The sequence below is a fragment of the Macrobrachium nipponense genome, chromosome 27 (assembly GCF_015104395.2).
Source record: "Macrobrachium nipponense isolate FS-2020 chromosome 27, ASM1510439v2, whole genome shotgun sequence".
In the NCBI taxonomy this organism is placed as follows: Eukaryota; Metazoa; Arthropoda; class Malacostraca; order Decapoda; family Palaemonidae; genus Macrobrachium; species Macrobrachium nipponense.
Window position 1 is genome coordinate 15,006,598 of NC_087216.1, and position 27,368 is coordinate 15,033,965.

Below are 27,368 nucleotides of genomic sequence, written 5' to 3' on the forward strand. Positions count from 1 at the left end.
AATATTACTTTTTGAATTTTATAAACGAGCGTTTGAACTTTATATTTTGGTGTTTTCGTAATCAGATCGTAAGCATCTGGTCTCTACTGAAATGTAATGTTTTGACTCCATGTATTTAATGTTCTTAAGTGCAACACAGCGACAAATAAATGACCAGACGCACAGCTGAACATCTGCAGTTACAAAATACATATGCTTTTTGACGGGTCGTGAATAACACGAGCTTGTTAAGTGGTAGTCATTAACGCTCATGCTGGTGGAAGACCCTCTGGTCAGTCGTTTTGCTCTTGCGCACCACATGCGAAATCTTCGTAGATTCTGTTGCTCTGAAATCTTCGTAGCTTCTGTTGCTCTGAAATCTTCGTAGATTCTGTTGCTCTGAAATCTTCGTAGCTTCTGTTGCTCTGAAATCTTCGTTTGCTTTGAAATCTTCGTAGCTTCTGTTGCTCTGAAATCTTCGTAGCTTCTGTTGCTCTGAAATCTTCGTAGCTTCTGTTGCTCTGAAATCTTCGTAGCTTCTGTTGCTCTGAAATCTTCGTAGCTTCTGTTGCTCTGAAATCTTCGTAGCTTCTGTTGCTCTGAAATCTTCTTTGATTCTGTTGCTCTGAAATCTTCGTAGCTTCTGTTGCTTTGAAATCTTCGTAGCTTCTGTTGCTTTGAAATCTTCGTAGCTTCTGTTGCTCTGAAATCTTCGTAGCTTCTGTTGCTCTGAAATCTTCGTAGCTTCTGTTGCTTTGAAATCTTCGTAGTTCTGCTCTGAAATCTTCGTAGCTTCTGTTGCTCTGAAATCTTCGTAGCTTCTGTTGCTTTGAAATCTTCGTAGCTTCGGTTGCTCTGAAATCTTCGTAGATTCTGTTGCTTTGAAATCTTCGTAGCTTATGTTGCTCTGAAATCTTCGTAGATTCTGTTGCTTTGAAATCTTCGTAGCTTCTGTTGCTTTGAAATCTTCGTAGCTTCGGTTGCTCTGAAATCTTCGAAGATTCTGTTGCTCTGAAATCTTCGTAGCTTCTGTTGCTTTGAAATCTTCGTAGCTTCTGTTGCTCTGAAATCTTCTTTGATTCTGTTGCTTTGAAATCTTCGTATATTCTGTTGCTATGAAATCTGCGTAGCTTCTGTTGCTTTGAAATCTTCGTAGATTCTGTTGTTTTGAAATCTTCGTAGATTCTGTTGCTCTGAAATCTTCTTAGATTCTGTTGCTTTGAAATCTTCTTATATTCTGTTACTTTGAAATCTTCGTATATTCTGTTACTTTGAAATCTTCGTATATTCTGTTACTTTGAAATCTTCGTAGATTCTGTTGCTCTGAAATCTTCGTAGCTTCTGTTGCTTTGAAATCTTCGTAGCTTCTGTTGCTCTGAAATCTTCGTAGCTTCTGTTGCTCTGAAATCTTCGTAGCTTCTGTTGCTTTGAAATCTTCGTAGCTTCTGTTGCTCTGAAATCTTCGTAGCTTCTGTTGCTCTGAAATCTTCGTAGCTTCTGTTGCTCAGAAATCTTCGTAGCTTCTGTTGCTTTGAAAATCTTCCGCTAAAGTAGCTTCGGTTTTGCTCTGAAATCTTCGTACGTAAAGATTCTGTTGCTTTGAAATAAGTTCGTTGCTTCTGTTGCTTCTGAAAATTCTTCGAGTTCTGTTGCTCTGAATCTTCGTATATTCTGTTACCTTTGAAATCTTCAGGGGTAGTTCTTTACTTTGAAATCTTCGATATTCTGTTACTTTTAAATCTCGTAGATTCTGTTTGCGCGAAATTCTTCGTATATTCTGGTTATTTTGAAATCCTACTACGTATATTCTGAATACTTTGAAATCTTCGTATATTCCCCTGTTACTGTTAAATCTTCGTAGATTTCTGTTGCTCTGAAATCTTCGGTACTCTTTGCTCTGAAATCTTCGTAGGCTTCTGTTGCTTTGAAATCTTCCGTAGCTTCTGTTCTCTGAATCTTCGTAGATTCCTGTTGCTCTGAAATCTTCGTAGCTTCTGTTGCTTGAATCTTCGTAGCTTCGGTTGCTCTGAATCTTCGAAGATTCTGTTTGCTTGCTCTGAAATCTGCGGGGGGGGGTAACTTCTGTTGCTTTTGAATCTTCTTTGATTCTGTTGCTTTGAAATCTTCGTATATTCTGTTGCTTTGAAATCTTCGTAGCTTCTGTATGCTTTTGAAAATCTTCGTAGATTCGTTGCTTTGAAATCTTCTTATATTCTGTTACTTTGAAATCTTCGTATATTCTGTTGCTCTGAAATCTTCGTATATTCTGTTACTTTGAAATCTTCTTAGATTCTGTTACTTTGAAATCTTCTTAGATTCTGTTACTTTGAAATCTTCGTATATTCTGTTACTTTGAAATCTGCTTATATTCTGTTGCTTTGAAAATCTTCGTATATTGTTACTTTGAAATCTCGTATATTCTGTTACTTTGAAATCTTCTTGAGATTCTGTTACTTGAAAGCTCTAGATTCTGTTACTTTGAAATCCTTCGTATATTATGTTCTTTGAAAATCTTTCGTAGATTCTGTTGCTCTGATATCTTCGTAGCTTCTGTTGTCTGCTGAAATCTTCGTAGCTTCTGTTGCTCTGAAATCTTCGTAGCTTCTGTTGCTCTGAAATCTTCGTAGATTCTGTTGCTCTGAAATCTTCGTAGCTTCTGTTGCTCTGAAATCTTCGTTTGCTTTGAAATCTTCGTAGCTTCTGTTGCTCTGAAATCTTCGTAGCTTCTGTTGCTCTGAAATCTTCGTAGCTTCTGTTGCTTGAAATCGTTCGTAGCTTCTGTTGCTCTGAAATCTTCGTAGCTTCTGTTCTCTGAAATCTTCGTATATTCTGTTGCTTTGAAATCTTCGTAGCTTCTGTTGCTCTGAAATCTTCGTAGCTTCTGTTGCTCTGAAATCTTCGTAGCTTCTGTTGCTTTGAAATCTTCGTAGCTTCTGTTGCTCTGAAATCTTCGTAGCTTCTGTTGCTTTGAAATCTTCGTAGCTTCGGTTGCTCTGAAATCTTCGTAGATTCTGTTGCTTTGAAATCTTCGTAGCTTATGTTGCTCTGAAATCTTCGTAGATTCTGTTGCTTTGAAATCTTCGTAGCTTCTGTTGCTTTGAAATCTTCGTAGCTTCGGTTGCTCTGAAATCTTCTTAGATTCTGTTGCTTTGAAATCTTCGTAGCTTCTGTTGCTTTGAAATCTTCGTAGCTTCTGTTGCTCTGAAATCTTCTTTGATTCTGTTGCTTTGAAATCTTCTTATATTCTGTTGCTATGAAATCTGCGTAGCTTCTGTTGCTTTGAAATCTTCGTAGATTCTGTTGTTTTGAAATCTTCGTAGATTCTGTTGCTCTGAAATCTTCTTAGATTCTGTTGCTTTGAATTCCTCTTATATTCTGTTACTTTGAAATCTTCGTATATTCTGTTACTTTGAAATCTTCGTATATTCTGTTACTTTGAAATCTTCTTAGATTCTGTTGCTCTGAAATCTTCGTATATTCTGTTACTTTGAATTCTTCGTATATTCTGTTACTTTGAAATTTTCGTATATTCTGTTACTTTGAAATCTTCGTATATTCTGTTACTTTGAAATCTGCTTATATTCTGTTGCTTTGAAATCTTCGTATATTCTGTTACTTTGAAATCTTCGTATATTCTGTTACTTTGAAATCTTCTTAGATTCTGTTACTTTGAAATCTTCTTAGATTCTGTCTCTTTGAAATCTTCGTATATTCTGTTACTTTGAAATCTTCGTAGATTCTGTTGCTTCGAAATCTTCGTATATTCTGTTACTTTGAAATCTTCGTATATGCTGTTACTTTGAAATCTTCGTATATTCTGTTACTTTGAAATCTTCTTAGATTCTGTTACTTTGAAATCTTCGTATATTCTGTTACTTTGAAATCTTCGTATATTCTGTTACTTTGAAATCTTCGTAGATTCTGTTACTTTGAAATCTTCGTAGATTCTGTTACTTTGAAATCTTCGTATATTCTGTTACTTTGAAATCTTCGTAGATTCTGTTGCTTTGAAATTCTTCGGTTAGATTCTTTGTTTGCTCTGAATAATTTCTTAGTTTCTGTTGCTTTGAATCTTCGTATTATTCTGGTTACTTTAAATTCTTCGTATATTCCCTGTTAAACTTTGGGGGGGGGGTGTGGGGGTGTGGGGTGGGGGGGGAAATCTTCATTATTCTTTACTTTTGAAATTCTTCGAGATTCTGTTGCTCTGAAATTCTTTCTGTATATTCTGTTGAACTTTGACAATTCTTCTCGTATATTCTTGTTACTTTGAAATCTTCGTAATTATTCTGTTACTTTGAAATTTCGTTGATTCTGTCCGCTGAATCCTTCGTATTATCTGTTTATTTTGAAAATTTCGTTTATATTGTTAACTTTGAAATCCTTCGGTTATATTCTTGTTACTTTGAAATTCTTCGTTAATATCTGTTACTTTAAACTTCGAATAGATTCTGTTTCCTTCTTATGAATTATCTTCGTTAGATTCTTGTTACTTTGAAATCTTCGTTATATTCGTTACTTGAAATTTCTTTTCGTTAAAATATTCTTTGTACTTTGAAATCTTCGTAATTTCTTTACTTTGGAAACTTTTCGATTATTCTGTTTACTTTGATATATCTCGTTATTTCGTGTTACTTTAGATAATCTTCGTTTATATTCTAGTTACTTTGAAATCTGCGTAGTATTCTGTTTGCTCTGAAATCTTCGTAGATTCTGTTACTTTGAAATCTTCTACTATTCTGTTGTTATTTGAAATTTCGTAGATTCTGTTTACTTGTAAATCTTCGTAGATTCTGTACTTTGAAAATTTTCGTATATTCTGTTTTACTGAAATTTTCGTAGATTCTGTTGCTTCGAATCTTCCGTTATTCTGATACTTTGAAATCTTCTAATCTGTTTACTTTGAAATCTTCGGTATGATTTCTGTTACTTGAAATCTTCTAGATTCTGTACTTTGAATCTTCGTTATATTCTGTTACTTTGAAATCTTCGTATATTCTTGTACTTTGAAATCTTCTTTAGTATTCTGTTTCTTGATAATCTTCGTATATTTGTGGACTTATTGAAATCTGAGATTCTGTTACTTGAAATCTTCGTTAGATTCTGTTGCTTCGAAATCTTCGAATTCTTGATACTTTGAAATCCTCGTATATTCTGTACTTTGAAATTTCTTCCGTAGATTTCTGTTGCTCTGAAATCTCAGATTCTGTTATCTTTGAATCTTCATAGATTCTGTTACGTTGAAATCTTCGTATATTCTGTTTACTTTGAAATCTTCGTATATTCTGTTAGCTTTGAAATCTTCTTAGATTTCTGTTCTTTGAAATTCTTTCGTATATTTTGTTACTTTGAAATCTTCGTTATATTCTTTACGTGAAATCTTCGTTAAAGATTCTTGTTGCTCGAAATCTTCGTATATTCTGTTACTTTGAAATCTTTCGTTCGTCTGTTACTTTGAAATCTTCGTAGATTCTTGTTTGCTCTGAATTCTCTTAGATTCTTTGTAAACTTTTGAAATCTTCATTAACATTCTGTTACTTTGAAATTCTTCGTATATCTGTTTACTTGAATCTTCGTAGATTCTGTTGCTTTTAAATCTTTCGTAAAGTTCTTGTTGCTCCTGAAATCTTCGTAGATTCTGTTTGCTCTGAAATCTTCGTAGCTTCTTGTGCTCTGAAATTCGTCCGTAGAAATTTGTCTTGTTGCTCTGAATCTCGGTAGCTTCTGTTGCTTTCTGAAAATCTTTCTTTGAATTCTGTTGCTTTGAAATCTTGTATTTATTCCTTTGTTTGCTTCTGGAAATCTTCGTATTATTCTGTTGCTTTTGAATAAAAATCTTCGTAGCTTCTGTTGCTCCTGAAATCTTCCGTATATTTCTGTTGACTTTTGAAATCCTTCGTAGTCTTTGTTGCTTTGAACGCTCAGAGGATATAGCAAGAGTAAGTGCAATTCTTTCAGTGAACCTGATTGCTGCAGGTTCATGTAGCTAATAATTATTATTGTCATTATTAAGTTGCCATCTTTGTAACGATATGATACAGAAATTCTGTTTTACCATATTTTAGGACATTTTCGACATCACCATCTTTGTAACGATATGATACAGAAATTCTGTTTTACCATATTTTAGGACATTTTCGACATCGAAATCTGTACGAAGCTTAAAAGAAAATGGATTTTAACTTGCAACTGCATTCATCGATACTTAATCAAAAATGATAATTTTCCTGCGTCATAATTCTCAGAGGTGTTTAAGGAGCAATTTATAAAACACACTTTTACATGTTACACCTTTTAGACATTGTGAAATCCCTTTAATAATACCACGCATACGAAGTCAGGTTTGGTCTAAATTTAGATTTACGTTGTATCGAATTTTATATAAATTCCTTATTTTCCTATAAAACGTCAAGTTTGGCCCAAAGCACAACAAAATTGTAGACCAAAATAATCGAAATTATTACATAGAGTAATGAAAAAATAAAAAAAAAATAAAAATAAAAAAGATAGTATATGCAAAACTCGTTCTCATTATACACCGATTCCATCTTTAAAATCATTGTGTTTTGTTTTACAGTCAAAATGTCAGATCACAGAATGAAAGCAAATACTCATCCATGTTCAGTGCCATTTGTACTGACACTTGTCTTTAGCAATGAATGACCCTATGGGTCCCAGTGCTTGGCTTTTTACCTAAATCACATGCTCCATTCCAGTAAGCGACGTTGTGTATTGGCGTGAATAGCAAATAATTCGTTTGCAAAGCTTAAAAAACTCCTAAAGCTTTGCAAATACGTTCATCAGTATTACTGATGCAACAAATATTCCTATCTGGCATTCTGATTAATGGGTTTGATAGTCCTGACCTAAATTTGCCTTCTCGCTGAATAAACAAATGCAAGTCGTCAGCGCAGCGGCGTGGACTCAATGACCTGGTTTTGAGTTTTTGTTATTTTGTGTACAAATTAAAGTAGTCCTAATTCCAGCACAGGCCTATATGGGCCCATAGGCGGCCTGTAAGTGTGGTAAAGTGTGAATGGGACTGGGGGGATGTATGGACACTGACCAAGCAACAGCAGAGATTTGAAGAAATATTAAGAGAATGAGCTTATTATGGGAATGGTTCGTTATCGGATAATTTTCTTAGGCATCTCTATGTCAGTTTTTTTTTCTTTCATTTCCTTTCGTTATATCGGATAATTTTCTTAGGCATCACTATGTCAATTTTTTTCTTTCATTTCCGTTTCGTGATTTCTCATTTTCTTAAGCATAATTCAACATGAAAAGAAGTAACTGGTTTAGGAGTTAATTTCGTGGCGCACGATAGAGCTGCTTATGAAGGAAGGAACGTGACGAGTGCAGAGAATGAGAGGAAGCCATTCGAATTCATTCCAGTTCAGCGCAAGCTATTTCAGGACATTGATATTAACATTAATATTAACATCACGCCATTTTGAGAGAGAATGTATATCATTGCTCTCACGTTATGAACTGGTGCACGGAAATATAATCGCGCGATTAAATACCCTGAAATGAAGTTCGACCAGTCTGAGCTTGTGTATTTGTGTATTCATTTCATTAATAGTTTTTTTTAGATATTTTCACATTAAATGTCGGTAAAATCATGAACGGTCTTTTTAATAGTGTGGAGGATTTTTTTTAAGTCACTGTATGAAGGCATTTTTTATACGTTGTACTGTTTTTATATTATTTTTAAGAACAGGTTTATTTCGTTATGGAAGAAATGTTCAGACTTTATAAGTGTAAGTTTATTCATGTGACAGAAAGGAGGTCTCTGGTGAGAATAATCGTTTTCAGTATATATAATAAACATATATTATGTGTGTGTGTGTGTGTTTTTTTAATATAGAGGCCTCATATTTATGCTAGAGGAAAGGCTGTAGATCTTGCTACCCTTTTCCACCAGAGCAGCGACTATCCACCGTTAACTTACTACAGTATTTACCGCTGATATGGACAGAGATAGAAGCTGTCTTTTTTGTTAATTTTCAGAAACCCTTTACTCCCTTATGTAGTATAGTAAAGCTATTGCAGTAAGGAAATTACTACGCCTTACCTCACAATATAGCTTAAATTGCCCTTCACAAGCATCCATATATCGCTGAATTTCACAACGAATTTTTAAGGAGAAAAAGAAAAAATGCGTCACTGATTACTCAAATTGCACAAACAATTGTCATCATTCGTCAACCAACAAACAAAAAATCATTGTTAAAGTAAACAACCGGTTAACCACTGACGTTCATAAACTCGTTTGTCAACAAACTAGAAAAAAAAAAAAACTTAAAAAAGGTGGTGTTTGCAGTAAACACTACGCGACCACGCTGTGGCCTTCTGGCGTCAAAATGGCAAACAATTCGGCCGCAGAGCTTAAATGAAAGGCCCAAAGTCGTTTGAAAATATGTCCATCACGATCAGCGATGCAACAAATATCCGGCTGTAGCAATTTGATTTGCAGTGTTGCCGTTCAGTGGCATAAATTTGCATTCGCGTTGAATGAGACAGTACGGGCAGAGTGACCGCATGGGTTTATTGCATTGGTTTTGGGGAATGGTTTGGGATGGGATGGTTATGGGAGGGGACAGTTCGGTGTGGGATGGGTTGTCATTATATGGGTTTTAGGGATGGGGTTATTAATGAGTGGGATAGTTATGAAACGAAGTATATAATATGGGGTTGCTATGGGATGGGGTTTTTACATCGTGTGTTTGTTAGTATATTGGGTTGTTTTGGGAGGGAGTTGTTACAAAGTTAATCTGTTATGGGATGGGGTTTTTATGATGTGGGTTTCATAGGGAGTGGGTTTGTTATAGGAGCGTGGTTGTTAATGCGTGAGTTTGTTTTGGGTTGGGGTTGTTTAAATTTGAGTTTGTCTTGTGATGAGGTTTTTCCAGTGGGGATTTGTTCTGGAATTGGTTCTGGAATGGGTTTTTACAGTGGGGGTTTGTTCTAGAATGGGTTTTTCCAGTGGGGATTTGTTCTGTAATGGGGGTTTTCCAGTGGGTGTTTGTTCTGGAATGGATTTTTCCAGTGGGAGTTTGTTCTGGAATGGGGTTTTTCCAGTGGGGATTTGTTCTGGAATGGGTTTTTTTCCGAAGGGGGATGTTCTGGAATGGGATTTTTACAACGTGATTTGTTATTGGATGACCAATAAGGACCAAAGGAGCATTCATTTTCATAATGGATGTCGCTCAGGAAAATGTTATTAGAGGCTGAGGTTGTTATTTGATTGTCTGGTTGTGACAGCTCATCAGTATTCCTTTTTGATGAGCAATCGTTGAAATTCGTTTCATCTCATCTCGTTTAAATGCGAAACAATAATTGTACCATTTCATTTGAAACTTAATTTTCACCAGGATTAAATAGGTATTTCCATTGCACGTTTGTACTTGGTCTTTATTAATGATCTTATGGCGGGATTCTCTGAAATGTAGTTTAATCGCAGGATGGTATTGGGATGAATGAATGGGGGATTGAGATGTTTTCTCACAAATGAATAAGGTTGGATAATGTGGTCATGTTTAGTTTATATGTTCCTCTCATTTATCATGTGGTCATTATTAAGTTACTGCTGATAGTTATGAAGTTTTCAATGACTCGTATGCCGTTGCCTTTTGTGCTTTGTTAAAGGAAAGTATAACAGCAAGAAATACTGTTGGAAAATCATATTTATATGTTTAATGAAGCGAATTACATATTTAAAACACTTCATGTCGGTTTCTAGTTGTAAGAACAGCGACAACATGGACTGTTTTTGCGTAATTTGGTTTCATGTCAGTGATGATGATATTACATCTCAAAAACACACGGGTAAAAGTATATTCAAAACTTGAGAAAACCAAAATGCAAGAATTATAAGTTTTATTTGGCAACATTGACTTGTGCCCTGTTTGTTGTTCTGAAAGACTCATTGCAAATGAAATTAGCAAACGAGATCTAGATCTGTCTAATACGTGTGCTACTTTGTAACACTATTTATTTTTTCTGCGTCAAACACCTACTGAGTGTAGTAAACATGTAAATCGTATAACCTGCCGTATTCTTGACGTTTAATTATATTTTTAAACGCAGGATACGTGTTGCAAAATTGTAATTCGATAACTTCATCTTTGGTATAAGCACGAGTCGGTAACTTATAGCACCACAAACATGTTGAATACAGGTCAACGACCTATCGGTAGTTCTGACCAAAGCCTCACACTATTATCCAGTATTTTCTTAAGGTTCGTTCTCCACATACGGTCATTAATTTTGTTTTCGACCAATTTGAGATGTGTGTGTCATGAGCTGCCGGCATGTGTTTATGGCATGATTTACTGTAGTTCGGACGTACTGTGAAAGGATAATATCCGTTGTGGACGTTGCAACGGAATATTATTGTTCAGGTTTTATAAAGTGATGTCTTAGAGAGATAAGCAGATTTAGGCATAATTACGCTGCATTAGTGTCTGCTGTTTGCAGATGTCTGGACTCTAAACTGTTCTCTGGAAGTCTCAAACTGGTTTTCAGACATCATAAGCTATTTAATAATTACTCCAAGAAGTGAAATATGAGGAAACTTGGATTCATTTAGGAATGAAATAAACATCTATCTTTAAAAAGAATTATGATGGGGGAGAATAAATTACTTAAAATAACGGTAACTATGATTGGAGTAAATGGAGGTCGATAGTAGGATGTTGGTGCTTCATATCACACACACATATATATATATATATATATATATATATATATATATATATATATATATATATATATATATATATATATATATATATATATATATAGGTCGATAGTAGGATGTTGGTGCTTTATATATATATATATATATATATATATATATATATATATATATATATATATATATATATATATATATAGGTCGATAGTAGGATGTTGGTTTATATATATATATATATATATATATATATATATATATATATATATATATATAGGTGTCGATAGTAGGATGTTGGTTTATAATATATATATATATATATATATATATATATATATATATGTGTGTGTGTTGTGGTGTGTGTGTATGTTAATGTATTGTGTATGTATGTATGTATGCTATGTATGTATGTGTGTGTGTGTGTGTGTGTGTGTGTGTGTGTGTGTGTGAAATACTAAGAGGGATGGCTGTAGAAAGTGTTAGCACGCGGTAGTTTTCACATAATTTTAGTTCCTGGAGCATTTATTAAATAGTTTAGAAAACATTTTGTGTATGAATATTGTTAGAAACTGACACTAATTCATAAAAATCACAATATATATCTAAAACGGCTTGTTCCTCTCATACATCTTTATATATATATATATATATATATATATATATATATATATATATATATATATATATATATATATATGTATGTATGTATGTATGTATATATATATATATATATATATATATATATATATATATATATATATATATATATATATAGCGAATGTATAAAGTTCTTGTATTCATATATTTTTGTATTTCGCATATGAAAAATTCGCAGTAAAACATGCGTTACAGCAGGTCTGTAATAACGAGAGGCGCGGGTAAGAAATATTTGGAGTTACAAAATGCAATGTTATTTTCATTTTTTTTTAGAGGGGCCAGAAATAAACGAATTTTAAAATTTGGAGTATTATGTGTTCATGTTGGTGGGTGTAACACTGTCTAAATCAAGATTCACCAGACTGTAACCGTGGAATAGATACACGCCGAGGGTTACTTGATTTTGAGTCAGATATCAGGTATTGTTTTATATTTTTTTTTTATTGTTAGTGTTTTTATATTATTATAGTAATTATTGTTTGTGTTATATTTGTCAGATTACGAACATTAGGGGTTCAGTTCAGTTACAGAATATGTTTGCATCGGTTTTTAATAAAATGAAATGTTCACACACACACACACACACACACACACACACACACACCACACCACACACACATACATATATATATATATATATATATATATATATATATATATATATTCATATTCATGTGTTTAATAGTAAGTAAAGCTATTATTTTCTACTGTTCTTAAATTTGGTGTTATTGCTTCAGTTATTATTTTTGCGAAAAAACCCAAGGATTTTCAAGACTCTTTAGAGATGGATTTTATTTCTTTTGTTTTTTTAATTTTCATTCCACTTTTAATTAAGAACGTACCGTTAAAAGTTTTTCAGTCATCGCTCAGTTTACGATCTAGATTTACCATTGTTTCTGTTCACTCTGAGGAAGCTTCTATTTGCATAACAATTTTAGGTTGGTATCCATTGCTTTGCATAAGAAGAATTTTTTGACGTCGTGAATGCTCGCAGTGAAATGGTACAGAGAGATTAGATCTCTCAGATCTGATTTTTCTTCACCTGAATTCAGCCGTCTCATTTATGATAAAACAAGGCTTCATATCGTGTGTGAAAAATGTAACTATATTTTATGATTGAAAGAGCAGTATCCTTATCCCTAAAATTTAATCCCAAGTCACTTTCAGATAAAAAAAAAAAAAAAGGTCAAAGTTTGCCCCCTTCAAAGTGTTGAAAAAAATCTACGCATGCAAAGAAATTAAAATGTAGTTACGTATTTCAAATCAATCATTTCCTTTTTGGGTATTTAGGTCGTAACATCAACATCAGTCAAGAAATGTCCAGAGTTCTGCAGTAAAATCTTCTGAATAATAAAATCCCTCGTAATGAGAAGGTAGAGAGTCTTAAATGTGCCACAAATGAAACAACTCTCCTAACTTCAAATAATGTCAAGAGCATCATGACAACATGTATAATGATAATATCTTAAAAACAAGTGGCCTGTGACGGCAGCGTTACTCGCACCCTGAAAGAATACCTGTTTCACTGTCATCCCTGAGATCAATGCATATATGCATCAAACTCTGCGTAATTTCCATATATATTCAAATTCAAATGGAACTCCGGCACACATTTCATCGAATCCTTTGGGAGTTCTTGTCATGGAAATTTGTGGTCGCATGAGCGAGCGCGCCCATAAAGACGTTTGTTGACGCGTTGCACTGCTGAGAAATATGCATCCATAACGTCAGGTTTGTGTGTGATTAAACGTTGTATAATAACACTCACGCACGCACTGGCTTTAGTATATTTGTTGATTCAGTTTAATTTTTGTAATTCCTTCCCTCGTTCACGCCATTCATTGAAATTATCAATGTATGTACGTGTATATATGTATCTTATATGTATATATATATAATATATATAATATATATAATATATATATATATATATATATAATTATATATATATATATATATGGAGAGAGAGAGGGAGAGAGAGAGAGAGGGAGATTGATTGATTGAATACCGGTATTTGTATGGATAACCAGAAAGGAAGGGGTTGATAGAGATAAGTATAATGCTGCATAAAACCACCAGCTATGACCCGTAGCGTTTCAGTTGCTCACCAGATGCGGTAGAGTGAGGTTGCGTCCCATACTTCCGGAAAGCGCTGCCAGATGCACGATCCATGGCTAACTTTAACTTTAAATAAAATTAAAACAGCTGAGTGTCGAGGGTTGCAATTTGGTATGTTTGATGACTGGAGGGTGGATAATCAAAATGCCAATTTGCAGCCCTCTAGCCTTAGTAGTTTATTTTTGTTAGATCTGGGGGCGGACAGACAATAGTTTTCTTTTACAGAAAACTGCAATGGTTATTGAGACTTAGCACATTCCACGAAAGAATGTATTTGGCAGCAACCGGTAAAGATACAAAACCAACCCTTCCATGAAGTCGTAGTGTAGGAGTATCTCGAGGTAGGAAATCTCTCCCTGCCACTTAAGAATTAGGCATGGCAAACAGCAAGCTCTTTTGTGAAAGTCGTTTTAGTCCTCTTGACGATAAAGCACTCGCTGGTCGAGTGCCCTGGTCTTGGGGAACCTGAGAAGGCTTTCCTCTCCAGTTGTCGAGATGGAGAATGTAATTACCTGCTCTTGTGTGTACTTGGGAAGAAGCCCTGTTTAATACCAGTGATGTTTTTTTTAATTTGTAGGACATGGGGGCCTCAACGTATTCAGTAATTTAAAAATAAACTAATGATGTAGGAATAATTTTTTATACGCAGTTGTAAGAAACGGTAAAATTACTCTGTGGGCAATTTTTTATATTTGTAATATTTATGAATGAATGAATTTTAAAAACATAAAGTAACTTTTTTGTTACAGTATTTTTAATTTTTTGCTTTGCTGACCGAAGGCTGTGTGACGGCAGGTCCTCTCAACAATATAATCAGAAGCAGTTTTATACTTTGTTTTTCATTGCTATCCATTCCCTCCTCGCGTATGAGCATTATTTTAGGAGGGTGATTTCTTTGCAAGTCGGTTGTCTGTCGTGCTTGTTCCTTTGATAAATTGTTTCTTTTAAATATAAGTAAGATTTGGTCGTCTCCATGGCGCTGATCATGAGTTTTTCTCAAGTCTCAAAAAAGTATTTGTGTTCTTTTAGAGCTGTTCGATTCCAACATTATGTCTTGGAATCTTTTCAGCAATTTGTGTGCTGTCGGAGGTCAACATTTCCTTTGTGGAAATTTCTTTTTTTATTTCCTGCATGCTATAAAAACCTTCTTACAGGTAAAAACTTTCACAAAATAGATTTTGTGATTCAAATGTATTTGGAGATTTAACACAAAATTGCATGAGCCTGTTCAGTCATCATTGCGTATCTGGTAGTAGTTTGACTTCGAAATCATTGAGGATTTTATACTTCAGTTTGATAATAATAATATAATAATAATAATAATAATAATAATAATAATAATAATAAGTAATAATAATAATAATAATAATAAAATTATCGTACTGAAAGGAAGGGACAACCATTTCGTGACAAAGTTAGGATTGTGTCGTGTCTCATAGGCCACTACTTAGTCACGCGTGTGGCGGGGAAAAATTGTTTAAGAAAAGGAAGATTATTGAAAAGAAATCATTTAAACTTTCATATGACAGATAATTCAATACGCAAGACAATAAAAACAGAAGAACTATGAAAAACATGCTTATATACGTATATGTTAGTAATGATTACTTACCGGTAGGTTTTCAATATGAGCTTCCGTTATGAAAAGTAAAATAATGTAATCACTATATGTTTTTTGTTTTTTTATGCAAACGTATGAACAGGATTTTTTATGTTCTAGGCTACTAATACTTCATCATCAAACTTCATAGGTTGAAGGATTAGAAATATCATTTTCAGGGACTTTGATCAGTTTGCAGTTATTCTACAGAACCATAACAGTGAGGGAAAAGTACATTGTAATTTCTTATACGCTTAACCTTTGCTGAAATTCTTTTCGTGACCGAGGGAGGTTGGATTTAAGTATTTTTTGGTATCAGAATGGATACTGTAAGAAAATTATGATAACCAACTTTAGCTATGAGAGAGAAGTCAGGTTTTCAGTTGTGCAAGGTATACAGTTTTTGTTATCGTAATCTACCAATTATGACACTAATACGCATTTCACAGCATCGAAGAAAGTATGTCACATTGTAGTTCTTTTGGGAGGAGGATGCAAGCCCTATGTCCTTTCTCATCCCTGCTGTACAGCAGACTATATATATATATGTATATATGTATATATATATATATATATATATATATCATATATATATATATATATATATATATATATATATAATGTTGTAACGCCAGTTTTATGGCATAAATTAATCAATATTATATATTTTTTATTACTATGGACTACGTATAAAATTTGTTACCGAACCTTAAGGAATTTAAATGCAATATACGTTTTCCTTGAAGCCAGGCCTCGGATTCCAAGAAAGCTGGGCTATACCCTCAGTGGGTATCTGATAACGCGGGGCACTTAAGAATAATGTATCATGAAATATAAGAGCGTGCCTCCGTGGTCTTCAGGAAATACGAGGTAATGAGTTGATGGCAGATACATTTCCCTTTTAAGCCAGTTCAATGTCGTCTCCTCATTTTAAGTTTTTCTTTCATTATGTGATAGAAAACCTGAGGGAGGTTTACTTTACGTTGCTTAAAATGTAGTTCCAGTATGCTTAAGGTTTCTATAATGATCGAAAAATTTTTCGGTCTCTATCATAAAAGAAAAAATGTGGACTTTCAGAAAGCAAAACAGAATTGATTAACCATGAATTAAAAACTGTTTCTTGAGGTTTGTTTTTTTATCATGATTATGATTTTTGAATTTTTAATTAATCATTTTGCTGAGACAAGACTGAATATTCAAACTAAACCCAATAATTTGCAATTCGTTATGGAAAACTGTTGAGTTATATTATAGATATTCGAATGATTTTTATTTTCAGATTATCGAAGTTTTAAATCTAAAATTACGTGGTATAGGAACAGTAAATTTCAACTGAATAGTCGCACTCCCCCTCCTCCTTCCTCGTTTCGGGTCTCTGTTAGCTGGTGGACGGAATTCCTCATCCAATTTTATCCCCCCCCCCCCCCCCCCCCCGCACTCCTTCCTCCCCCTCCCGCCTACCCTCCCCCATCCGACCGCTCCCCCCCCCCCCCCCCTTCCCAGGTGAATTTCACAGCCCAAACTACCGCCTTTTTCCTTAAACAGGTGTTTAATTTCCTTCTTTGGGAGCGTGCTTATTGTTTTATTTATCTCAAGAATTCGACAGTGAGGGTGGTGACGATCTTGAGAAAAAAAATTTGTTTCCCCTTTTATTTATTTCAACATTTCGGCAGTGAAGGTGGTGACGATCTTGATTTTTAAAAATTATGTTCCCTTTTTTATTTATTTCAACTATTCGACAGTGAGGGTGGTGACGATCTTGATTAAAAAAACAAAATTATGTTCCCTTTTTACGAAAATTTTACCGAACAGTTTCCCTTGTGACGGACAGCAAATGATCAATCTTTTCAAAAGAGAGGACTCTAAAGTTAGAGAGAGAAGGATCTTTTTGGAGGTTTATGGTCTGAACGCTCTTTTCATGTCATGTGGTTGCTTGCGTCTGTTCCATCTTAATCTCCTTATCTCCATTTTTGCTCTTTCCATTTTCCTTCTGGTTAATTCCATTTATGCCGCTATCTTTGTTTATGTTGTATTTATAGTTTTAGAGTTTTATTATGTATATGAGATCCTATGTTCGCTACTTGTATTGTTATGATTTGTTTTCCTAATGCTTTGGTCAGTCTTTTGCTGATGTTGTGATGTTATTGCCATATTATTCCTATATATATAAATAAATATATATATATATATATATATATATATATATATATATATATATATATATATCTATATTCCAACTTGTATTAGCAAGCAGGTACCTCTAGTGTTTTAGCACCTCCTCTAGATTCTTTGTCCTACTGTTTGTCATCTTTGTTCGTTCTAGAGTTTATTATATCCCCCTCCGTTGACTTGATGTTTACCACCTGTTTGTTCGGATATTTGATTCCTGCGGGATGTTTGCTGTCTGATCGTAAGTGAAAGGGCGCGGGCTGGAGAGGAACACTCGGCCAGGACTCCCTTAGCTCTTCGTTAATCGTTTAAGCGGATTACTGACTGAAGGTTTACGTACAGTCATTCCCTGGCTGGCGCTCTGTAGTTCTGGCGCGCGCAGGTGATGGAGGTTGCTTGCAGTTGTAGCCACTGGGCGATGGAGAAACAGTGGTCGTTAGGGAGGTCGTAGCTGATAGAAATTTGATTGCAAGAATAAATTGCAGGCATCTGTGATGGAAAGACTCTGGTGGTTACTGAGGTAGTATAAATGTTAGAATTTGCTTCCATGTATGTAAATATGAGCTGAAAGCGTGTTGACAAGTAATAAGATAGAAGCGGTACGTACATATCGATAGATCACCGAATTAACTAACATAATAGAATAAATAAAAAATGAGTTTAGGTAGAACGGAAAATCATTCAAAGTTAAACTGGCTGATGGATGATTGATAAAAAAACTACATTTCTTTCCAGTGTAATGATGAAGAGGCGAGAACAAATTGTTAGAACTGAAGATAGATTACGTGTGAAGTGAAAGGTAGAAACCTTTTCATTCGAAGCTCTAACGTCAAAACAGAGAGAACGAACAAGGGGAAAAGGACTAAAAAGTATTTAATGCAGGAGAGCTATCTAATTTGGACTGTTTAATTGCGGGCGTGCACGTTACGTCTCTCTCTCTCTCTCTCCCTCCGTCTCTCTCTCTGGCGTCTCTCTCTCCTCTACACTCTCGTTCTCTATCCTCATCTCATCCGTCTTCCTACTTCTCTCTCTCCTCTATAATATTATAGTTATCGATGATAATATATATATATATATGTGTGTGTGTGTGTGTGTGTGTGTGTGTATGTATGTATGTATGTATGTATGTATGTATGTGTGGCCAGCATGAGAGAGAGAGAGAGAGAGAGAGGAGAGAGAGAGAGAGAGATATCAAATGTCACATAGGACCAAATGAAATTCGATCGACATTCCATAAGGGCCTAATGACTGAGGAGGAGAGGTCTGCTGTGAACTCAGGAAGCCTCTGTGTTCCGACTGAGAGGGAATGGGAGGATGAGGTTTCGTCATCCTCCAATGCAAGTAACTTTAAAGACATCTACGTCCAACTTTAGAAGCGGCCGTGTTCTCTTACATTATTAAGTCCTCTTGGCTCCCTTGGCTCTATAACATCCTGAGGTCAGAGGTCACGCGAGAGGTCAGGTCGGCTTGTCGTCTGCCGCTCTCTGGACGAAGTAAAAGGTGGGAATAGAAAGGAATGGAGGATAGAGACCAACTCCGCAGGAATAATGTATGGGGGGGAGAGGAGAGAACTGCAAATATTTTCCAGAAAAATCGACATGGCAACATTTTTCCAGCAGCAGTTTAGTGAGAAGAATAAATGCGAATAGATTGCAACGCTTTGAAAACAACCAAAAGAGGAAATTTGAAATACTGCTGGGGAAAAGCCAGGATGCAATAATGAACTTGGCGTTAAAATATTTTGCGAGCAAAAATAGGTGACAAGTGAAAGCTTTGGTTCGTGTCGCGCCATCCTTTGACTTCGTAATCATCTCTTTCTGGAGCACAGAATTTGTTTTGAATATGTGGCTGTGATTGGATACTTGAGGAAGAATAACTTGGTCTCTCAAAAGCTAGCCTCTCTCTCTCTCTCTCTCTCTTCTCTCAGCTCCGCTCGGTCTCTCTCTCTCTCTCTCTCTCTCTCTCTCTGTGCCAAGCGTTATTATCACAATTTCAATATGTACGTGTGTGAATATGTCATGTATATGTGGTCGTAAGGTCGTAAGGGAATTTATGATTTAGGATGTACCCTTTCTATAGACTTTCACTTAGGATGTAAAATGCTACAAATGATAGAAAAATGTTTTCCTCTCCTGAAATTTCTCGGAAACCTGGTTTGACTGGGAGCTTGAATATTAAGCAATCATTTCTTTATCTGATGTTGTCTGTTAAAGTTGATATGAAACGACTCTTTTAGAGCTAGATATTAACAGGTGTTTTTGGTTTCCTGTTCTCTCTCTCTCTCTCTCTCTCTCAATCTGCTTCTCTCTTCCTCGTCTCTCTCTCTCTCTCTCTCTCTCTCTCTCTCTCTCTCTCTCATTGTATTTTGATGTTCCTTTTATATGAACCTTATATATTTTATTTGTAAGGACTTTTATCAATTGCTTTTCCAGTCATTTTTGTCCCTGTGGTAATTACAACAGTTCCGAAGACCTCAGTTTTTAATGCGCCTGTTTTTAAAATCAAATCAGTTAGTCAATCACAGGCGTCAACATCTATTTAAACATCCTTAATGCTAGTCTCAAAAAGTATCAGTCAGTGAGAAATTAAAGGTGTGTATGATTGTAGACTTTCCGTTGATAATTTACCTGTTTTATTACCAAGGTATCTCATCTCGAGAACGCGTCGGTAGAATGTGATGAAACTCTGTAGATGTATTCATTAGGGGAATTTTCTAGAGAGAGTTAACAATTGGGAGAAAACAGATCAGAGGTTCTCGAATTTGCCTGAGCTGTCCTTTGGACAGTTTTTAGATTTTATATTTAAACAAAAGATTGACAGGTACTCGATGCTGTCATTCGACCGTTGTTTAGGCGCCAGCATAGTTTTTGTTGCTGGCATTATTTGTAATGAATGGGAAATGGGTTTTACTATTCTAAGCGTTTAGTTATCACGATCTTAATGATGATTTAGCATTTCTCACTCTAATCCACTGAGTTTTAATAATTGATTAATTTCATCCACTCTAATACTCTCCGTGGATAAAAGTGAGAAATGTTAAACCCACCATTAAGATTATAATAATTAAACACTGAATGTAGAAAAAGCGTTCTTAATGACGGTTTTGCATTCATTATATATTTTTATACGTGGGCCTTTTAATTATAGAGGTTTTATCTGCCGTTGGAAAAGTGGTCTCATTTTGTAGGTCATTAGTGCAATTCATACATTTTTCTTTATTTTTTAAATTTTTTTATTTATTTGTTTATTTTTTACAACGAAGACACGATTTTCTACTAAAAATATATAGTTGCTCTCGGCATACAAAATGAATGTTGATCTCTAAGATAATATTTTGTACGATTTTCATTAAAATTAAGGTTGTAATGAGAAAAGTTATATCTGCAACGCAAATTAATCAATCCCCTTAAAAAATCCAGAGGTAATCTAATGTAAAACCTTGATGAAAACAAGACATAAACATATATGCCGAAGTTATTTAATATAAAAATGGTTTTCTTTATTTCACTAGTTATTTGAAAAGGGAAGTAGTTTTTTAATCAGTTAAAAAAAGGTGTATTTTTCTGTACTTTTCTGTTTACTGTGTAAGAAGATTTATTTCGTAATTCTGTAATTATTTTAAAGACATTTTCCGCTAATTACCACCACTTTAATAAAAAAAACAAATATTTCCTGCATTTCACTTATGAATCGAAAAGAAGTTTAATTTTTTTTTTTCACTGAATGCTAAAAACGAAGGCTTTTTTATTCACTTCACTGATTTCCTGAAAGGAAAACATTTCCTTTCGTTAAAGGAAAGCATTTGCAATCATTTTATAATAGAATTTTTTTACATTTCAAAAATTTATGTTGAGGCATTTTTTTCTACTTAGCTTTGTACAGTAACAGAAGGTGTTTTCGTACATTTCGGTATTACTTTTAAAATGCGATACTTTCTTTGGTTTTGCTAATCAAGGAATATTATGATAAAGATATATAATGCTACATGAGATTTTATATATTGTAAGGAAAGGGGAATTATCATGTGGTTCATTTAATTATATTTTTTAAGTATAATGTACAGTTATAAGTTGTGCATATTTTTTTCCTCCTATTTTTCGGATTAACACAATCTGACCATCCTTGTCCTAGGATGTTTATCTGTTACCTCCTTTTCTTGAACTTATCTTTCTCTTATATGTTTACATTTTTTTAACGTTAGTATATCTTTACTTCAGGTCCTTTAGGTTTTAGCTTCTGTGTACACTAATCACATTTCTTATGTAAAATTGATCTCTTCCCTATTTCCATCGCTCTGAAAACTATTGCAGGTAACCTTTTGTAATAACCACCTTCACCACTTTTCTCCGGTTTTGTTATTTCGAATTTTTCGTCCAATAGCCCCATTGGCAAGGAGACTTCACCCAGATTTTTCTATGAATTTTCAGCCAAAGAATTTTTGCATTGTTGCAAATAAAAATGCCTCCAGCGCGTTTTGCAAAGAGTTTTGCTGCGTATTGTTAGTCGGTACGTGACTTGCTTTCCCAATGCTGTTATTTATTATATATTATAGATATAGATATATATATATATATATATATATACTATATATATAGATATATATTATGTATATTATATATATATATATATATATATATATATATATATATATATATATATATATATATCAGATCCCCGCCGACGCAGTCAATCGAGACATTACCCCTCCAATGGTCTGTCTGTGTATGCGTCCGTCTCTCCCGCCAGCGTATATCATGTCCGTCTGTCTATCCATCTGTCGGTCTATCAGTGTGACTGTCACGCTTGTCTTGTCATTGCAACTTCCTCCCTAACTTGGTACAAAGGTAGACCATCAGGCATAGATGTGCATGAAGGGATTATGTCTCCGAATGAACCGTCTGTCGCCATTATTACTGTCACGCTGACCTTGTCATCACAGCTCTTCCAAGAGGGTGGAAGGCAGCGATTTCTGTCAAACTTGGTATACGAAGGAAGACCAACATGCATAGATGTGCTTGAAGTGACCTCGTCCTTCTCTCCTTATGCTTGTTCTTTTAGTTTTGGTTTTTATTTTTGTAAAATAGCAATGATGTTAATAGATAATATTCTTAAAAGAGCAGTTATTAGTTAAGCAGCGGCAAAAGCACTGCCATTAACAGCATACATTCATTGTTATTGTTATTATTATTATTATTATTATTATTATTATTATTATTATTATTGTTGTTGTAGTTAGGAAGCAAACCCTCTCAAGCATACTTTATTAAAAGTAATGGCTACTTCAAGCAGCGTTTACAAGTGTAACACTGCTGAAGTAGCCATTAATCTTAATAAAGTATTATTATTATTATTATTATTATTATTATTATTATTATTATTATTATTATTATTGGTTGTTGTTGTTGTTGTTGTGTTGTTGTTGTTGTTGATGTTGGATGTAATGCTAATCAGTACAAACATCGTCGTAATCGTCATTGTATATTTTTGTTTTCGGAAAACACTTACCATAATTGACATTGTTGCCGATGACAACAATTTTTTATTGTAACCACAGTTAACATCAAACAGTTTGATATTTTTAAAAATATTCCCAGTTAAGTGATAACTGTGTTTATCCCCTTAAGTATTTTGAAGTGTTATAGTAAATTAGTTAGCTTTATCCAACCAATTCTCTGAGTGAGTGACGTCGCTGTACACCCTGAATTAACAAGTCCATCTATAAAAGGATTATTAGGAGTCTAGACATCTTTTCCCCTGAGGTCCTCAGATTTGTATGGATATATTGCGCAAGCAGCGCTGTGAAAACACCTACTTGCCAAATGCTTATTGCAAGAGAAGCATTAAGTACCGCATTGCTTGATTTTTATACATGTCAATATATATACCGGTGTATCCAGAATCTTCAGGAATACTTACATTGGACAGAATAGGACCACAAGCCGAGGAGAATGATAATGATACTTTGAAGGTAAACCAGAGGAAACGGGACGCAAAATAAGCGTAAAGGATAAAAAAAGCATAGATCGCATTTTCCAGTGACTATGTTATCATCTCCCCATTTAAGGCTTCCAGGAAACGAAGCCAAATTAACATTTTAAGTAGGAAAAGCTTTTGGTGAGAGTAAGCTCATCACAAAGAGATTTAAGTGAGCTTAATATCAGTTCGAATGTTGTCGACAAACTTCTATACCCTTTTGAAGGTTTAGACTATGCAGATTACATTTGTTTGTAACATCGTAGGCGGTATATATATATCTATATATCTATATATATATATATATATATATATATATATATAGTATGGTATATATATATATATATATGTATATATATATATATATATATATGTATGTGTATATATATATATATATATATATATGTATATATTATATATACTCATATATATTATGTTTACGTATTTGTATACATTAATACATCTCTCTCGATGTTCTAGACTTTAACCAGATACGGAGGCGCGAAGATTTATGATGTAGAGGTACTTCAGAGAACTTCTTTTACAACACTAATTTTATCATTATTTTTCTGTATGAATTAAGCACATACGGTTGCTTATGCAGGTTATTATGTATGTATATATATATATAATATATATATAATATATATATATATATATATTCCGTGTAATTTAATGTATATAATATGTTATGTATACATATATATATATATATATATATATATATATATATATATATATATAGTGTTTGTGTGTGTTGGTATGAAAGTACACGGACTCTCGACGAAATGCATTATTTCCTTGGGAGAGACTTGTAAAATATGCTAAAAGGACGCCACGCCTGTGACATGTTTTTTGGCAGCAGTTCCGTCTCACAAATATTTGACGAAATGCATACGTCACAAAACGGCGAAGGAGTGTGATGTTTTCGTCTGCAAATGTGACGGTCGGCGGCGAATTCAGAATTCTAGTGTCTTCAAGCTTATGCAGTTCGCAAACATTTTACATTAGTTTTATTTATATATATATATATATATATATATATATATATATATATATATATATATATATATATATATATGTATGTATGTTGTGTGTGTGTTCTATACAATAATTCCAGTATTTTTTATTCAAAAAAAAATTTTCTCGGTATTTATTTTTGGGTTAAGAATATATATAGACCATGGTATTATAAATGAAGTCGATCATAATGCTAAAGTGCCTATCATTCGTAGATATGATTGTAAAAAAAATGGCATTTTATGGAAGTAAAAAATGCTTAATCATATGCGGGCAAGAGAGGTGTTAGCCCTCTTCTATCCATTGGCTTTTATGATTATTTTCTGTAGAACTTAATAGAGAAAATTTACAAAAAAAAATTATGTTTAAAACATCAGACCTTAGCAGAGAGAGAAAAATTTAAGGTGGTTGAAAATGTCTGAACTTAGCAGAGAAAAACAAAATTAAGGTGGTTAAAAATATCAGAACTTAGCAGAGAAAATGAAAAAAATGAGAGCTGTTAGAAATATACATTCATTCCGTAAAGTATCAGTGAAGCCTATTCTGATTTCGCTGTCCCCAAAAAAATATGTCCCTTTATTTATTTTCCGAAATGAAAATCGTTTTTAGCCCTCATGACGCATCCATTGTATTTTATGTGTTTATTTTGGTTAATCCTCTCAAAACATTTTTTTTTTAGTTTGTTGATATGTTACTACCTCTGTGATTCAGGCTTGATTCAGCCTTGTTTCCTTTGTTATAGCCGTTTTGACTAACTACCAGAAGTTTTTATATCCGTACGCTAAGTTATATATATAGTTTTTATTCCTTATATCGCCGATGCTCTTTTTTTTTAGTTGGATTACCATTTCATTCTTTAAATTGTCTTGCGGCGATCTCAGGAATTTAGTTTCCTCTAGATTTGTTGTTGTTGTTTTATTCATTGTGGCATCGAGCGGAAATAGGCTCTCGCACTATTACGCTTCTTTAATAGCTGAAAATAGGTAACTTGTTTGTCGTGATTTTTTAGATAAATTAATTTAGTTATTTTTTATTCATTTTTGTGCGCAGTAAGTGGTTCCAGTTTGCATGGAGTAGCAGTAAATTATCCCTACATTTTTATTCACATATTTGTATTTTAAAATAGTTGTTTGTACTCATAAGTATGTGTTATTTTCATTTGCTTCTGGTTAGGAAAGTATCTAGTGTGGAGATCAATTCTACACTTTAGGTTTTATTGTGCATCTAAAATTTGCTCTTAAAGAAAATACTTCTGCTTCCACTCGTACAGTAAAGAAAAATAGCATAAATATTTCCGGTAATGTTGTCGGAAATCCTTTCACCTGTTCTGAAGAAATAACTTCCTCTTCGGCATGTGAGGAAATCTGCCTGTTCAGATTACCAAGTTCTTTATCACATATTATCTTACTTTCAGTTTGCTCTTTATGTAATGTGATTTCAACAAACGCACCTCAACTCTCTCGCAGCTAAAGGCTCATTTTAATTCTTTGCAAGCTTACAATTCCGTCTTGACCCGAAATGCATTATTTTGTTGCCTTTTAAACTCTTAATCAAAATAATGGCAAGAATCAGTTAGCTTCGAATTACCGAAAATCAATATAAATTATATGTTTAAAATTATTATTCTATTTTGAAGGAAAATCTTTTACTAGTAGAAATTTACAGTAAAGGTCTCATTTTCCTAACTCCTCTAAACAGGATCTTTCAGTAGTGCTTGCCTTGTTTTCTTGAGTTTTTTTTTTCTCTCTCTCTCTCCTTAATTTCGCAAGTTGAAGTTTTACAACCAGCAGTCCAATGGTAAAAGCGAGAGTTTCCCCAAGAGTTTTGCAAGAGCGTTTGTGCTCTTACAAATGAAATGCTTCCGGCCTCTCCCGCGAAGTTTGGCTCCGCATTGTTCCTGCGCACGTGACTCGCTTTTCTATTGCTGGCGCTCATTTCCAATTCCATTTTCAAGTCACAATGATGGCCATTGAATAAATTAGCGTGCGGCGGCGGCGGTGGCAGCGGCAGTTACCGCGTCAGCAGCCGCAAATTGCGTTCTTTCGTCGTTAAAACCGACAGCGGCCTCGTTTCTCATCTGGCAACGCTGACTGGCGTCTTTGGCGATGTTGCGACGTTGTTATTCTGGTCGTCAATATCTTTTTCAGTGCAGGAGTCCTATTGGAAGGGTGGCCTTGCTTCCTTATTATATATACCAGCCTAGGGTCGATCAACATGACTAAAAATAGATTCACATTAACCGTGCATCATGTGTCTAGGCCAGTCCCCTACGACGCTCCTGATTAGCTGTTGATAAGCCAATCACAGGGCTGGAAACTCACTCAGTCTCTCAACAAAGTTCACATGGTCGATGTATATTCCACCTCTCCTGAGGGGAAAGAAGTATCCCTCAGGAGAAGTGGAGCATACATCCTGCCCATGTGAACTCTCTCGAGAGACTGAAAGTTTCCAGCCCTGTGATTGGCTTATCAACAGCCAATCAGGAGCGTCGTAAGGAACTGGCCTGGACATCAAATGCATGGTTAAAGTGAATCCACTATAGAACGTAAAGCGAAGGATGAAACTTTTTAAGAATCAAGGACGAGCGAAATGACGAAGGACACCAGTTTAATAAAATGATTAAAATCAAGTATATTCATAATTCGTTTCCTCAGCTGGTGACCACCAAAAAACAGTCGTTGTTGACACATTATCTCTTGAACATTGCTCTGTTTCCTATTTTCATCGTCAACAACAAACTTAAACATTCCTTTTCTTAATATTTCCATCATCAACAACAAACTAGATATAGGTTACAAGAAAAAGGTACACTCAGCTTTACAGTTCACTGGTGACGCCATAGGGAGGCTTAGGGCTCATTGAGTCATCAAGCGCTAGGTCGTTTTATTTCTGCCATTTATTGTGGATGTAAGCCTCTCTGTCTTTTCCTCCTGCATGAAGATTATTATCAGTCGTTCACTCTTATTTAGGGAAGTAAAGAGTAATGTACTCTATTTTTTCATACCTAATTTTTTTCTATATATTTGTCGCTCAGGCGAATTCAGTGGAGTGGTCGGTTTGGTCTTGGACTACCACCTCTGTGGCCGCGAATTCGATTGTCGGGCATTCCATTGAGGTGTCATAGATGTGTATTTCTGGTTATAGAAGTTTACT

At 34.4% G+C, this 27,368-nt stretch overlaps 1 protein-coding gene and 1 pseudogene across 1 annotated transcript in view; one reads left to right on the forward strand and one right to left on the reverse strand.

Moving 5' to 3' along the window:
• LOC135200507 (uncharacterized) overlaps positions 1-27,368 on the forward strand; it is a 643,009-nt gene that overhangs the window by 167,221 nt on the left and 448,420 nt on the right. The window lies entirely within an intron of this gene.
• The window catches only part of LOC135200506 (trichohyalin-like), a 43,647-nt pseudogene continuing 16,520 nt past the window's right edge, over positions 242-27,368 (reverse strand).